This window comes from Bos taurus, chromosome 24 (assembly GCF_002263795.3).
Source record: "Bos taurus isolate L1 Dominette 01449 registration number 42190680 breed Hereford chromosome 24, ARS-UCD2.0, whole genome shotgun sequence".
Taxonomy (NCBI): domain Eukaryota; kingdom Metazoa; phylum Chordata; class Mammalia; order Artiodactyla; family Bovidae; genus Bos; species Bos taurus.
The window spans coordinates 60349493-60364793 of record NC_037351.1 but is presented as its reverse complement, the minus strand read 5'-3'; the positions used below and the strand labels follow the sequence as shown (position 1 = coordinate 60364793).

At 49.9% G+C, this 15301-nt stretch overlaps 1 protein-coding gene across 5 annotated transcripts in view; it reads left to right on the top strand.

The window, feature by feature from the left end:
• Nucleotides 1-15301, top strand: part of RNF152 (ring finger protein 152) — a 78944-nt gene that overhangs the window by 17350 nt on the left and 46293 nt on the right. The window lies entirely within an intron of this gene.

Here is a 15301-nt window from a genome sequence, read left to right as displayed (position 1 = left end):
GGAGGGTAACCCACATCCGCGTGGTCATCACGAGTCTGAGGCTGAACCGTGTCGCCAGTGGGAGAGAGACCCTCTCGAGGGCTGGCTGCGAGAGGACAGAGGTCAAAAGAGTGGTGGGAACAAGGGAAACGTTTCCTGAGCAGAGGGCGCTTGAATGTGTTGAAAACGGAAGTGGTTTGTGACTCCATGTTGGCGCTTCCCTGGTGGCTCGGTGGTAAAGCATCCGCCTGCAGTGCAGGACTTCAGGTCGTCACACAGCTTGGTTTCTGTGTGTTACTCCCAGACTGGTTACGATCTCCTCTAGATTTAAAATGTTTTACAGACTGTGCATGAGGGTTGCTATCTATGGGACCCTGCCTGGAATACGGGGAACCTGGTTGGAAGACCCTTTCCTCATCTGAGCCGGGTCACTCTGGCCAGCATGCGTGTGTGCTCAGTCGCGTCTGACTCTCTGGGACCCCATGGACTGTAGCCCACCAGGCTTCTGTCCATGGGATTTTCTGGGCAAGAATCCTGGAGTGGGTTGCCATTTCCTCCTCCAGGGGATCTTTCCAACACAGGGATCCTACGTTGGCAGGTGGATTCTTTACCACTGCCCCGGTTGGGAACCTCACCAACCCCTGGCTTGCGGCCAGCCAACCTGCTTGCTCTTGTGTTCAATCCTGTCCTTCTGTTCTATTCTTCTGGGCTTCCCAGGTGGCACTAGTGGTAAAGAACCCACTTGCCAACGCAGGAGATGCCAGAGACGCGGGATGATCCTCTGGAGAAGGAAATGGCAGCCCACTCCAGTATTCTTGCCTGGAGAATCCCAGGGACAGAGGAGCCTGGTGGGCTGCCGTCCCTGGGGCCACGAGGAGTCGGACACAGCTGCGCGCACACACTTTCTGTTCCTCTATTCTACTCCACCCTGTCATTCAAACTATAACTCTACCTTTAGTTCCCTGCTCAGATCCCTTCACTGAATCCCCAATTATTATTTAAGTCTGTGTGCTCAGTTGTGTCTGACTCTTTGTGGCCCCATGGACGGTAGGTCTCCAGGCTCTTTGGTCCATGGGATTCTCCAGGCAAGAGCACTGGAGTGAGTTGCCATTTCCTTCTCCAGGGCATCTTCCCAATCCAGAGATCGAACTCGTGTCTCTTGCCTCTCTTGCATTGGCAGGTGGGTTCTTTACTGACTGCACCCCTGGAAGCCTTGGTCATGGCCCCTAAAAATGACCTTTACTGCCTTCTGTGTCTGTCAGACCTAGTGCAGGTCCTGGGCATGGCCAGCTGCGGGCTCTCTGAGGGCTGGGTCCACCTTATTCTTCTTTGCATTCTGATGACCTAACTTACTCTTTTTTTGACCAGTAAATATGAGTGTGAACTGTTACGCCTTTAACTAGTTCTCAGTCTCCTTAGGGATTGCAGAGATCTAACTTTTTTTGTATTTCCCGTGCCCTTTTGGATGTCTTCATGGACGCTGGTTGATTAAGGCCAGTGCCCTCTCTGGGGACACTGCATCTTGACAGCCCATCTTGTGTCTGCACTCAGAAGTGTGATGTGTCGGTTACTACCTTTGACTTCGTTTATACTTGTCTACTGTTGGAAAGACGTGGTGACTGTCTTGATAGAGTCTTCTCCTGATGTGCTGTTATGTTGTGGCTGCAAGGACAGTCTCAGGGCACATTGCCACGAACTTTTTGTTCAACCCAGGGGTTTTCCCTTTGGGTTTAAGGTAAGATGTTGAGTTAGGTTTTCAGGGAACAAAATAGACTTAGAGCCCAAGTGCGTGCAAATAGTAGTAGAAGCATGAAATTCATATTTATATTTCTAAAATTAACTTAATCAGACAAAATTCATTTAGTATGGTATGAAAAATGGTTGTGAATAAACAGAATGAAACTATGCTTATTAAGATAGATTAGGAAAATACTTTGGGGAGTAAAGCAGCTTTAATTTTCCTTTCCTGAGGTTTGTTTACTAATAGAATCTTGGCTCCATCAGTCTCAAAAAACTCCTAGCAGGTAGTACTGATTAACTGGAATCTGCTGGTTCAGGCTCTGGCCTATTTCATTTTCTCAGAAAACAAGCCCACTTTCTCTGGGTTATGGAGAAAGCATTTTTACTCCTTCAGAGAATGTTCAGTGGGCTGATGCGCATAACTCACTTCTGAATAGTGAGAGTTTAGTATGTTGGAAGAGGAGGAGCGAGTGGGGGCGCTGGCCCCAGTGCTGTGAGAGCTAAGGCCTGCCAGTCTTTAAGTATGGAGATTGCAAAATTTTGGGTAATTAAATATCTTTGAATTGGATTTGTGCTTTTATAAGTGAAAAAATTGCTACTATGTACTTCAGTTAAATTCAGTCGCTCAGTCATGTCCAACTCTTTGCAGCTCCATGGACTGCAGCACGCCAGGCCTCCCTGTCCATCACCAACTCCCGGAGTTTACTCAAACTCATGTCCATTGAGTCAGTGATGCCATCCAACCATCTCATCCTCTTTCGTCCCCTTCTCCTCTCGACTTCAGTCTTTCCCAGCATCAGGGTCTTTTCAGATGAGTCAGTTCTTTGCATCAGGTGGCCAAAGTATTGGAGTTTCAGCTTCAGCATCAGTCCTTCCAATGAATTTGGACTGATTTCCTTTAGGATGGACTGGTTGGATCTCCTTGCAACCCAAGGGACTCTCAAGAATCTTCTCCAATACCACGGTTCAAAAGCATCAATTCTTTGGTGCTCAGCTTTTTTTATAGTCCAACTCTCACATCCATACATGACTACTGGAAAAACCATAGCTTTGACTAGACGGACCTTTGTTGGCAAAGTAATCTCTCTGCTTTTTAATATACTGTCTAGGTTGGTCATAGTTTTTCTTCCAAGGAGTAAGCGTCTTTTAATTTCATGGCTGCAGTCACCATCTGCAGTGATTTTGGAGCCCAGAAAAACAAAGTCAGCCACTGTTTCCACTGTTTCCCCATCTATTTGCCATGAAATGATGGGACCGGATGCCATGATCTTAGTTTTCTGAATGTTGAGTTTTAAGCCAACTTTTTCACTCTCCTCTTTCACTTTCATCAAGAGGCTCTTTAGTTCCTCTTCACTTTCTGCCATAAGGGTGGTGTCATCTGCATATCTGAGGTGATTGATATTTCTCCCCGCAATCTTGATTCCAGCTTGTGCTTCTTCCAGCCCAGCATTTCTCATGATGTACTCTGCATATAAGTTAAATAAGCAGGGTGACAATATACAGCCTTGACTACTCCTTTCCCTGTTTGGAAGCAGTCTGTTGCTCCATGTCCTGGTCTAACTCTTGCTTCTTGACCTGCACACAGGTTTCTCAGGAGGCAGGTCAGGTGGTCTGACTATGTACTTGGCAGTCACTGAATCTAGTGTCTTGTCAAACTCAAGTCACCCAGTGTGATCCTCACAGTAATATAGGAGCAGGTTTTGTCCCCATTTTTTGGATGACCAAACTGAGGCACAGAGAGATTTAGCATCTTGCTCAAAGCTGTGTATCAAGTACAGAATGGAAACTCAGCCAGTAGCATCAGTGTGCCAGTCCATGATAATACACTGATCTTGCAAAACTTCACAGTATTGAAAAGTACAAATAAAAAGCAATTGCTGCCGGAACTTCCTGCTGGTCCGGTGTTATTTAAGTCTCCCAGGTTAAGACTTTGCCTTCCAGTGCAGGCAGCTCAATCCCTGGTCAGGGAAGTAAAAATCCCACATGCCAAAAAACCCGAAACATGAAACAGAAGCAATATTGTAACAAATTCAATAGAAACCTTAAAAATGGTCCACATAAAAAAAAATCTAAAAAAAGAAAAAATAACTGCTATTAGAAGCAAAATATACTGAAAACAAGCATCTTCAATGGACATAATATTAAATATGAAATGCTAAAAATCTAGTTTTCATTTCAGTTACCCTGTGCTCTGGTCAGGATAGAATTATAATTTATCTTATTATGATAGAATTTATCTTATTATTGCCATTTTGTTTCTATACCAGAAATTCATCCCAGGCTTATAGTGCAGTGAGTAGCTGCTGAATTATGTGACAGTTGAGGATATTGAGGTTATCTCGAGGGAAGTCTCCTCTGGTGGAATAGTCAATGCTTTCCCGACGTAGGACAAGCTAGAGAGAAAGGAGGCCTGATTATGGATTTGTAACATATGATGGAAATGAGTAGGTTTTCAGCAGTGTTTTGGCGATTAAAAGTCAGACTGCTCAGAATTCATTCAGAAATGTTAACCATATGTATCAAGGTCATTAGCAATATTTCTTGGCTCTGGTATTAAGTTTTTTTTAAAATAAATGTTCATATCTAGCATGCTGTTCTATGAATCCCCCTTCTGAATGTCGGGGGACACCAACTGATTTGCTGCCCTCCTGACCTCAAGACCCTTTTCTGGAAGCTCCCTCATGAAAACTTTTGCCTTTTGCCACGAACACTTCACGGTGAAAGGGGCTTACGCCCTCCCGAGTAAACGGTTTCCATTTTATACTCAGGAGAATCTGGGTCTACATGGGGTGAGTTGATAGCCTGAGGTCACTGCGATTCAGAGATGGCTGAGTGAGCTCCGATGGGACATTGAGCCTGTGCGGCTCAGGCCGCGCTGCAGGAATCACCTGATGCCTGCTCCGGCCGTCCAGCCCTTCCTTCTGACCTTCTGCTGTCGGCGTACCACAGACCCCCTGCGGGCGCACTCTCGCCCCGCCGCCTGCCGGCCTTGGTTTACCATTAGAGATTCATTCCTTGTGGTGTGGAGAAGACGGCATGAGCTGGTTCCTGTGGACTCGGAGCTGTATCCCTGCTCCGCTCCTTGTGATCAGCCTTGTGATCCCAGCAGGTCACTCCACGTTCTCATCTCTCGGGGGCGCTTCTGTGCAGGTTCATACTGATAACCCAGTGCATGACCCACGTAAGGTGCTGGGTGCTGTTCTCAGTGTTATGGACGTGTTAGCTCACCCATTCTCCCAATAAGGCCGAGGGAGGAATCGGAAGCGGGCAGAGAAATTTAATGATGTGTTTGAGACCGACAATCAGTATAAATTAGTTGTTTGTTCCTTGTGGGTTTTATGCCCATGAAAGTGAAAGTTGCTCAGTCGTCTCTCTTTGTGACCCCATAGACTATACAGTCCATGGAATTCTCCAGGCCAGAAAACCGGAGTGGGTAGCCTTTCCCTTCTCCAGGGAATCTTCCCAACTCAGGGATCAAACCCAGGTCTCCTGCATTGCAGGCAGATTCTTTACCAGCTGAGCCGCAAAATCCTTTGCTAAAACGTGAGTGCCCTTGGGTAGGGTTACACATTCACCTCCATAAGGGTGTAGTAGCTAACCCTGTGATTCAGGCTTCTACCAACCCATCTGAGAAGCAGGTGCAGGGCTTGGGGGAGGAGAGTGGAGGGGTCAGACGGAGGGAAGGTGAGAAAGAGGATGCAGGGAGTAATGTGGTCGGGCTGGTACAGGCTCTGCTGAGACTTGAGGATGGGTGGTGGAGGAGTAAGGGGAGCTTCAAAGCAAGGCAGATCCAGAAAGGATCCAGAAAGGTGGGGGGTGCTCAGTTCCAGCTGGGCCTTTTCCTGGGGTGGAGCTGGTCCCTTACTTTGGCCTGACTTGTTTCTCTCTTGGAACTGAGTAAGTGAGGCCTGCAAACTTTCTGATGGGAAGATAGGACTTTGATCCTTTCCATTTCTTGGTTAAACTTAAAAGAAGTCTTCTTCTCTCCACATCCTTGAAAGAAAGGAGAGATGAGTGATGTCCTGAAGCAGAATCTCCAGGCAGTGGCTCTGAGGAGACACACGGGGCGCGACTTTGGGGGGATGGCAGGGGTGTGAAGGGGCCGCGCCAGTGGTGAAGAAGCAGGGTAAGGAACAGCTGGGTTGAGGAGGGGGTTTGTTCTCATCCTTGGGTAGAAGAGACCAGAGCAGGTGAGAGCACTTGGTGGAGACGGGCTCTGTGGGAGGTGAGCAGACGTGGACAGGAAGATTTTTTAAACTGCCGTTGCTTGTGTGTGTTTGCAAGAATAAATCCCATCCTCAGAGGCTGTGATCGGTAAAGCTTGTTTGGAGTGCACAGGCCACGCTGCAGCTGCAGTGAAGTCTGGCCCCTGAAGGCTTCCTGCTGTGCTGTCTACACCCCACCCCACCCCAGCTGTATAATCCTGAAAGCAGGGGACTCGTGTTAGCTGCGGGTCCAGTAAGGTGCTATTTCCGTATTTTCAGTTCTTTCTTTCCAGGACAGGCTTGAGAGGGTTGGAAGGATGTGGTAGGAAGGACAGATGGCGATGCAGGACTCGAGCTGGCGAACGTGCCCACCTTTTCCCTCCTGAGTTGAACTGAGAAGGCACAAGCTCAGCGTGTAAGTCTGTATCACGGAACACAGATGCTTGCCATGAAGCCCAGTTACGCGACTGCTGTCGTGGCTTCCTGTCCAAAGGTGCTTCTGCTTATACACTTTCCCGTTTTGTCTTTATTTCATGGTTCCTTGTATTGTTAGCAGTTGAAAATTTGAGAGAAATTTCGCGTTTCTGTGGATTTCCCTCATTAGAATTTTGTGGTGATGGAAATGGTTAAGACGAGTTCCTTGAACTAGTCCTTCCTACAAAGAAATGGAGAACTTAGAATATTCCTAGAACACACAAGCTTAACCAAGATGTTCAGTTCAGTCGCTCAGTCGTGTCCAACTCTTTGTGACCCCATGACTTGCAGCACGCCAGGCCTCCCTGTCCATCACCAACTCCCGGAGTTCGAACACTTAGTCTCACGTCCATTGAGTCAGTGATGCCATCCAGCCATCTCATCCTCTGTCGTCCCCTTCTCCTCCTGCCCCCAATCCCTCCCAGCATCAGAGTCTTTTCCATTGAGTCAACTCTTCACATGAGGTGGCCAAAGTACTGGAGTTTCAGCTTTAGCATCATTCCTTCCAAAGAAAACCAAGATGTTAGAATGTTCTAAAAACCTTTTCTGAGAACCTGACATGCTTATGAAAGGTTGTTTTTATGAACAATGGATGCTTTTCAGTTTTTCTGTTTAATCATTAAAGTGGGAACCCTAAGAAACTCAAGAATGGGCAACTCTTTGCCTGCTTTTCAGTCCCTTGGGAAGAGGGCTGCGTGCCCTTTCTGTGGAGCCGCCCGGAGCGCCTGGTCCTGACTGTCCTGCCCCGCACCGTTCCTCTGCGTAACCGCAAGGCAAAATACGCTGCATGCATCTCATCCATTTAGCAGACAACTTGGAAGGTGCTTCTAAAGCCCATGCTTATCCTGGTCACCTGAGGTGGCCTCTCTGGATGCCCAGGGCAGTGGGTGCCCTGCAGGGTCAGCTAAGGGTGTCTGGGCTGGACTGCCCTCTGTCCTGAGGTCTCCAAGCTGACACTGAGCAGGCATGGCTGCTCTCGAGACATTGAATAAACGGGGAAGAAAAGAGACAAGTTAGAAAATATTTGGCAAATGCTTCTCCCTGGGAGCAACACCCCTGAACATAGCAAAGATAGTTGCTGTGAACCGAAGGCAACACTTGGGTGAAGGCCAACCTCTAGGGTCAGGAGCTTACTCTGAGGGCCTGTGCCGGCTGCAGGTGAGGTGGAGGGAAAGGACACCCAGCATGGCGCGTGATCCTGTTACCAGGAGTCTCCTTGGAAGAGTTTATGAAAGAGAGTCCTGGGCATCCAGAATGCCCCCCAGGGGCTCGTTAAGTTCTGAGTAGGTGAGGGAAAATGATTTAATGTAGTGTTTGTTTTAGCTAGGGTATGACCTGAAGGTTAAATTTACATAACAATAGAGTGTATTTTTGTGTGTTTTCACAGTACCTAGGAGAAATCACCGGAGAAGGCAATGGCACCCCACTCCAGTCCTCTTGCCTGGAAATTCCCATGGATGGAGGAGCCTGGTGGGCTCCAGTCCGTGGGGTCACTAAGAGTCGGGCACGACTGAGCGACTTCACTTTCACTTTTCACTTTCATGCATTGGAGAGGGAAATGGCAACCCACTCCAGTGTTCTTGCCTGGAGAATCCCAGGGACGGGGGAGCCTGGTGGGCTGCCGTCTATGAGGTCACACAGAGTCGGACATGACTAAAGTGACTTAGCAGCAGCAGCAGCAGCAGCAGAGAAATCGCATTCACTGGACATTCGCAACTATTCTAAGGGGTTGAGGAACATTTAGGAACATTATCTTATAATTTAAGCGATTACCATGAGTTGCAATTGTTATTTTTTTTTGTTTTTTTATTGTTTTTTTTTTTTGTTATTTTTGTATGTCAGTGGCATCGGGGTTTATTTGAGCCAAGTTCGTGGTCAGGAATGGACACCTGAATGGTCGGGACTGGTGCTGTGGGGAGTCCCGGCTGCTTTGCATGAACTCATCCCTGCAGAAGGGTCGACAGAAGAGCTGTGGGGAGTGGACACACTCTCTCCTTAAAATGAAAAACGCCGACAGCTACAAAACCTCTTGCTTCCAAGTATCTCTTTGCCCTCGCTTCTGCTGCCAGGAAGCAACAATAAAAGCCAGTTGGAGCTGGGATTGTTTGTCATCTCTTTGCTTTTGTAACACATGGGTGACTCTTGAGTTCCCCCTCTAAAGATTATCCCTTGCTGATTTAAAATTGGAAACAGGCTTGCTTCATAAACCCATTAGCTAGTGAGCAGACAGCTAGGTGTTCTCTCCAGCACGTGGTTGCCATGTTTGAATGCTTGATGGAGAAAAAAAGCTCCCTGACAGTCAGAGCTTTGAAAAAGTGCACAAAACCCCTTGCCTGTCTCTTCCTCTCCACTTGTAAGGGTCCTGAGTCAATGTGGCACAAGCCCCTGGGTCTGTGGTCTGCTTTGGCTTTGAACACGTTTGTCATGGCACATTCGTCAGTTGCAAAGGTTAGGGACTGCCTCTCTGCGGCCCTGCTGTGGGTGCGGGGGCCGGTCATGGAAGAGCCAGAGCCGCTGCCCTGGAGAAGCAGTTCGTGGATTTGACGGGGAGACCCACACGTGCCCTCCGTGTCAGTGAGAGTGGAGTTGCTCAGTCGTGTCCGACTCTGTGACCCCATTGACTGTACAGTCCGTGGGATTCTCCAGGCCAGAATACTGGAGTGGGGAGCCTTTCGCTTCTCCAGGGCATCTTCCCAACGAGGGATCGAACCCAGGTCTCCCGCATTGCAGGCGGATTCTTTCCCAGCTGAGCCACCAGGGAAGCCCCAGTGTCAACAGTAAGCCGTGAGTGGTTGACGACGGGAATGAACGTAGCACTGCAGGAGCAGAAAGTGGGGGAGGGGAGGGATACCCAAGGGGGTCTCGGGAGCCCTCCTGGGAGGAGAGGTGGAGAACAACAGGTGCGTAGTCTGGAGAAGCCAGAGTGTGCGGAAGATGGAGAAGCTGGAAGTGAACCAAGCCGCCCGAGGGCCTGCAGACCTCGGAAGGCATGTGGGCCTACTGCCTGGTCGTAAGGAGTAAGTCGGATATTCAAAGCTGAGGGTGGCGTGATCAGAGAGTCCACAGCATGGGCAACGGGGCAGAAAGTGTGGTGTGTGTCCTGGCTCTGCTATGTTCTTGGCCTGTAACTTGGGCAAGTGCATCGCATGTCTGCTGACTCGCCTTGTCCTGCAGTATGGGGACCCTGAGGGCGCCTTCCGTGGATTGTCCCCAGGGTTAAGGCAGCATCATATTAAAGCTTTGGCGTGGAGGAGCACTCCTGAGGGCTGCCTGGGGTCTGACTTGCCACTGAGGACCAGCATGCAGTGTGGGGGGGAGTGAGGGGGAGATTGGAGATGGGGGGATCCAGTTTTTGGGCTTTCAGGGTGGTCTGGACCGCAGTTCCCAGGGAGATGTGCCCTGTGGGACCTTGGTCTCTGAGTTCCTTTGGGGGCACATGGTCAGAAGCATCCCTGCTTCTCCACCCTGGTCAGGGTGTGAACCCTGGTGCTGGCGCAGGAGCAGACCTAGGTGACGTTCTAGGAGGCAGCATAACCTGGGCTGCAGGAAGCTTTGGAAGCTTCATATTATCTTGTCTTTTGGACCACAGGGTTTGTTCCAGCTCCCAGTTGTTCCAGCAGGGGTATATGTAATTGACTCTCAGCTAGCCAGCCTTCCTTGCAAACTAAAAGAAAGCTCTCATTTTTAGAGTTTTATGGAGGTTTCTTTCAGGAGGACAGATACCACCTAGATACTTGCCTTAAATTTAAAATGAATTGCCTTGGAAATTCATCGGACTGTACATCTAGACTCGAATGTGGAGAAAACTCTTTTTTCTGAGGCACCGAAGTATCAGTCCATCCTGAACCTCTCTGAGGCAATAGAGATGCTAAGAACTAGATTCTGCAATGAAATGGAGGCTGCTGGCAGGGGATTATTTAGGACTTGGGTTTAGACGGTTTGCAAAACAATTCGGCAAAGTCTGTGAGGCAGTGGGGGAAAAGAGTATTGCTTTTTTGTGCTGCCAACCAGGTCTGTCACATGGATTAGTAATTTAGATAGGAACAGCCGTGAATCACCGCTCAGCGTTTCACATTTAATTTTATCCTGAAAGCAATTTCCCTTTCAAATTCTCGAGCTGTAGTTATCATTAATGAATTAAACATTATGAAACCCAGAGAACTACTAATTCATTTTGAAATAAGTAGACATTTAAATCTGAAAAAGAAACCTTAAATTTCCTTCAGTGGTGTTTAATATTTTCAAGCTGACAAGATGGGGAGTGAGGGCACTTCGCAGAGGAAATTTCTTGGGGTGGTGAGTGGTGACTCCTGAGGTCTCTGTGCCTGACATCTTGGCCATGGGTTTGAGGGTGGGAAAGGCACGTTTTCTCGGTGACCAGTGATGGGTGTTTTCCAGAGGGGGAGGATTATACTACATGGAAGAGTCCGCTGATTGGAGTCAGAGCTCTCCACCCAGCTCTTCTGCCCAGTGCTTTGTGGCATAACCCTCTCAGCCCTGTCGTTTCCTGGGGTGCCTGCCAGCCCGCTGCATCCCTGCCGTCTCTGCTCTTGTTCCGTGATGCTTTGGGGAAGGGCCCAGCCCGTCCAGTCATCACGGGTTGTTGGACGCGGGTCTGTGGTCCCCCGGCCTCTCACTCCCTGAGGCCTGGCTTGCTCAGGGTGGTGGTCGGGGAAGGGCCCTCTGCTTGCGCAGACGCTTCTGAAGACAGCGAAGCCCTGAATGAGACAGAAGGCCAGGGTTCTTACGTGCTTGGGCTTTCTCCTCAGAGACCCTCGACCAATCTGGTCAAAGAATCAGCGGATCGCGTCCGCAGCAGCGCTGTCGGAACGACTGAACAGATGAAGGTCCGCTTTCCAAGGCCAACAGATCTGATTCCCTTTGGAACTTTCGTTTGACCCCGTCTTTTTTTTTTTTTTTAAGATGAAATTTAGAGGTTTTTTCTTACCCCCACTCCCCATGCCCACTCCCATGCCTTTTGCTTTGTTAACTGACCTTCTTTGCAGGGTGGTCATTGCATTTGTGATCTTGTGTGAGCCTCAGTTTCCTTGCATATAAAATGGGAGTGATAATACTTTCCCTCCTTCCCTGTCGTATGAAGATTACACCAGATCATGGCTCTGAAAACACCCATTAGGGTCCTTCTGTAAGCATGTGAGCAGGGAAGGGACTGAGGGCCGGGATGCAGGAGGCAGGGTTTTGGCTTAACTGGGGAGGAATGAAACCTTTCATTTCTGTTGCTCCCACGCCTGCCCTGCTCCTTCCCCTCCTCGGGGCCTGAGTTAGATAGTCTAGGTTCTTAGGGGAAGAAAGGCTCCTTCCAGGGATGCTGGGCCTTGTCTGTCTCCCTCCAGTTCAGCCAGGTAGGCGGCCACACTATGAAAGGCGTTCCTGGTCACAAACACGTACAGCCAGGTTATATCCCAATCAACCCATCATACGTCAGAAATATCATAGTAAAAAGTGGTTTGAATACACCCAACCTGCTGAACACTGTAGCTCAGCCTCGCCCACCTTAGACATGCTCAGAACACTTCCACGAGCCCACCGTTGGGCAAAACCGTTTCACACAGAGCCTCTCCCTTCTCCAGAGCATCTCCCTGACCCAGGGATGGAACCTGGGTCTCCTGCATGGATGGCAGACTCTTTACCATCTGAGCCACCAGGGGAGCCCCACACAAAACCTATTTTGTAATAAAGTTTTGACTGTCTCATATGATTTATTGAATGCTGTACTGAGAGTGAAAAGCAGAATGGCTGTCTGGGTATAGAGTGACTGCTTGCCCTTGGTCACGTGGCTGACGTGCAGCCGTGCTCAGCGTCACTGCCTGGCACCAGGAGAGCGGACCGGGAATTGCTCGCTTGGGGAAAGAGCAAATCCAAAATCCAAAGTTTGGTTTCTCCCAAGTGCGCATTGCTTTCACTCCGTTGTAAAGTCAAAAAATCCTAAATCGAACCATCCTCAGCTGGAGACCGTCTGTATTTCCTCCTTCCTCCTTGGTGCTGCTTCTCAGTCAAGAGGTCTTTGTGATCCCCCAGTTGTTCGGTTACCCTGTGCTCTCCTTTCCCAGGGCTGTTGTAACGAAGTCATACACGCTGGGTGGCTTCACACAAGAGAATCTTGTCTCGCATTTCTGGGGGCTGGGAGTCCAGGTTGAAGGTGTGGGCAGGGCCACGCTTCATCTGAAACCTGTAAAGAAGGATCTTTCCTTGCCTCTTCAGCGTCTGCTATTGCCAGCAACCTTGGCTCATAGATACATCACTGATCTCTTCTTCCTGTCGTTACACCGCCTTCTTTCCTCGTGTTTCTTCTCTTAAACACATTGGTGCTATTAGATTAGGGGTCCCCCTAATGCACTGTGACCTCATCTTAGCTGATGACACAGGCAGCAGCCCTGTTCCCCACTCCAGCTGCATTCTGAGCTCCCGGGCGTTGGACATCTTTTTTGGAGACACAGTTCAACCCATAACATTGCCTTCTTCCCCAGCAGACAGCTTGATGCTCATTGAGGCCACAGCTTCAAGTGCGTTTCAGAGGGTGGCATATGCTCCCGCTGGACAGGGATGCAGCTCAGCTTTCCAGAACTGGGAGCTGTGATGGAGCGTCTCTGATGACTGTGTCATGGAGCCCCTGGGAACGCAGTCTCTGAGAGTCATGCAGCGCTTTGGAAGCAGCTTAGGGTTTGGATCAGCACCCAGACAGCCCTCTCCTGCTCTGTTGCTGATTTCACTTAAGTCAACTAAGCCTGAAACCCAGAACTTAGATGGTACCAGTGCGAAATACAAAAGCCCTTCCAGTTTTATTTGAAACAGTTGGTTTTATCAGAAGTACTCAAGTGGGAATTTGAGCAAATGCCTACCCTGTCCTGCTCTGCGAGGTGGAGTGAGCTCGAGACGGCTTCTGAACGGGGCACGCAGGTGACTCGGACGCCGGGGAGCCCCAGCCCCCCTCAGTAATGGGCTCGTGTCCGAGGGGCATCGGAGCAGCCCGCGTGGCTTAGAAAGTGCCTCCCCGTCCTCTTGCACTCGGTAACTGACCCAGCATAGGGTCTCCCCAGATAGGATTCATACGTTAAGAAGGAGGCCAGGTCAGCCTCATCTGGTCCTGCTTTTGCCCCAGTCTTGCCAGCCGAACCTGAGCACATTTCTTATTAAAATGGGATCCCAGGTTCCTCGTCTCTGTGTGAAAAGAGTGCAATCTGCTGCATCATGGTGTCTACAGGCAATTAATAGACGGCCGTGTGCAGGCCCCTGGCCGATCCCAGGTAAACAGCGAGGATGAGGAGGAGGACAGCCTTCAAGAGCTCTGTCTCCACACGTCGATAGTTAGGCTCAGACAGAGGCACTTAAGCAGGAACAAGGTCTGAAGTGCAGAGCGTTGGTTGAGAAGAAGCCGCTGATCTTTTCTTAGAGTCAGGCCCGGCCTGGAAGGAGTGCCTGGTGAGGGCCATGGGCGGAAGTCCACTTCCAGATAAACTGGAGGAGCTGCAGGAGGTTGGGACCAGGGGTGGGGGTGGGAGGTAAGGGGGAGGGGCTGGCAGGGGTTGCAATAGGAGGCTGAGGGAGACAGAATTGGAGACTATTTCTAGAGTCTCCAGCATCTCAGGACAGGCTCCCTGAGCTGGGGTACATGGTTGTTGTTCAGTCGCTCAGTCATGTCTGACTCTTTGCGACCCCATGGACTGCAGCAAGCCAGGCCTCCCCGTCCATCACCAACTCCCGGAGCTCGCTCAAACTCATGTCCACTGAGTCAGTGATGCCATCCAACCACCTCATCCTCTGTCGTCCCCTTCTCCTCCTGCTTCAATCTTTCCAGCATCAGGGTCTTTTCCAGTGAGTCGGGTCTTGCATCAGGTGGCCACAGTGGTGGAGCTTCAGTCTCAGCACCCGTCCTTCCAATGAGTATTTGGAGTTGATTTCGTTTCAGAGTCACATGGTTGTAGGGACAGCAGGTCCAGGTGGCTTGAGAGACAGAGAGGCAGCCAGGAGTCCAGTGAGCTTCGGAGCCGAGGGCTAAGGAACCAAGAGAGGGTTCAGGTATAGGCAGTGGAGCCGGGGCAGGAGGTCACAGCGGAGCCAGCACTCGGAGGGGCTGGGAGGGGGTGGTCCCGGGGGGCTTTACCAACACCACCCCGGTGTCTCCACGGAGGGTGGGGCTGGTCCTGGAAACTGGGGTGGCTGGCTCGGGGGAGGGGATTCTGGCTGTGAGAAAGGAGGGTTGGGACAGACCATGTCTGGGACAGAGCATTTGCCTACCCGGCTCCACTCTGGGTTCTAGCCCTGCTTCATTTATTTCAGTAGATTTAGTAACAGTGAAGATCGCAGAAATAAAGCCAGGCTCATACCCACCACCTCAGCACAGACTAGAACAGTTTGAAAAATATATATGTTTTTAACTGAAGGATAACTGCTTTACAATATTGTGGTTTCTGCCAAACATCAGCATGAATCAGCCGCAGGTGCACCCATGGCGCCTCCCGCTGGAACCTCCCTCCCACCCTCCTCCCCATCCCGCCCCTCTAGGCTGTTACAGGGCCCTGTTTGAGTTCCCCTGTCGACAGACGGCGAGCTCCCAGCGGTGGTGGTCTCACATTCGGCAGGGTGTACGTGTCCACGCTCCTCTCCCTGTCCACCGCACCCCCCCTCCTCCCCAGTCCCGCCCCGTGTCCAGAAGCCTGTTCTCTATCAGACTGGCGCAGTTTTTGCTGCTGCTGTGTTGTTTCACTTATTTGATCATTTATAATCACGGGGCAAATGCATTACTTTGGCAAACACTATTGAATGTAGATGTTTATACACTTCCATGACAAATTTACTTTTAAACGACTATTGATCAACAGGGCTGAGGCTGAGAGGTGTTTTGCGATATGGTATCACCCAGAAATAGAATGAACAGAGACCCA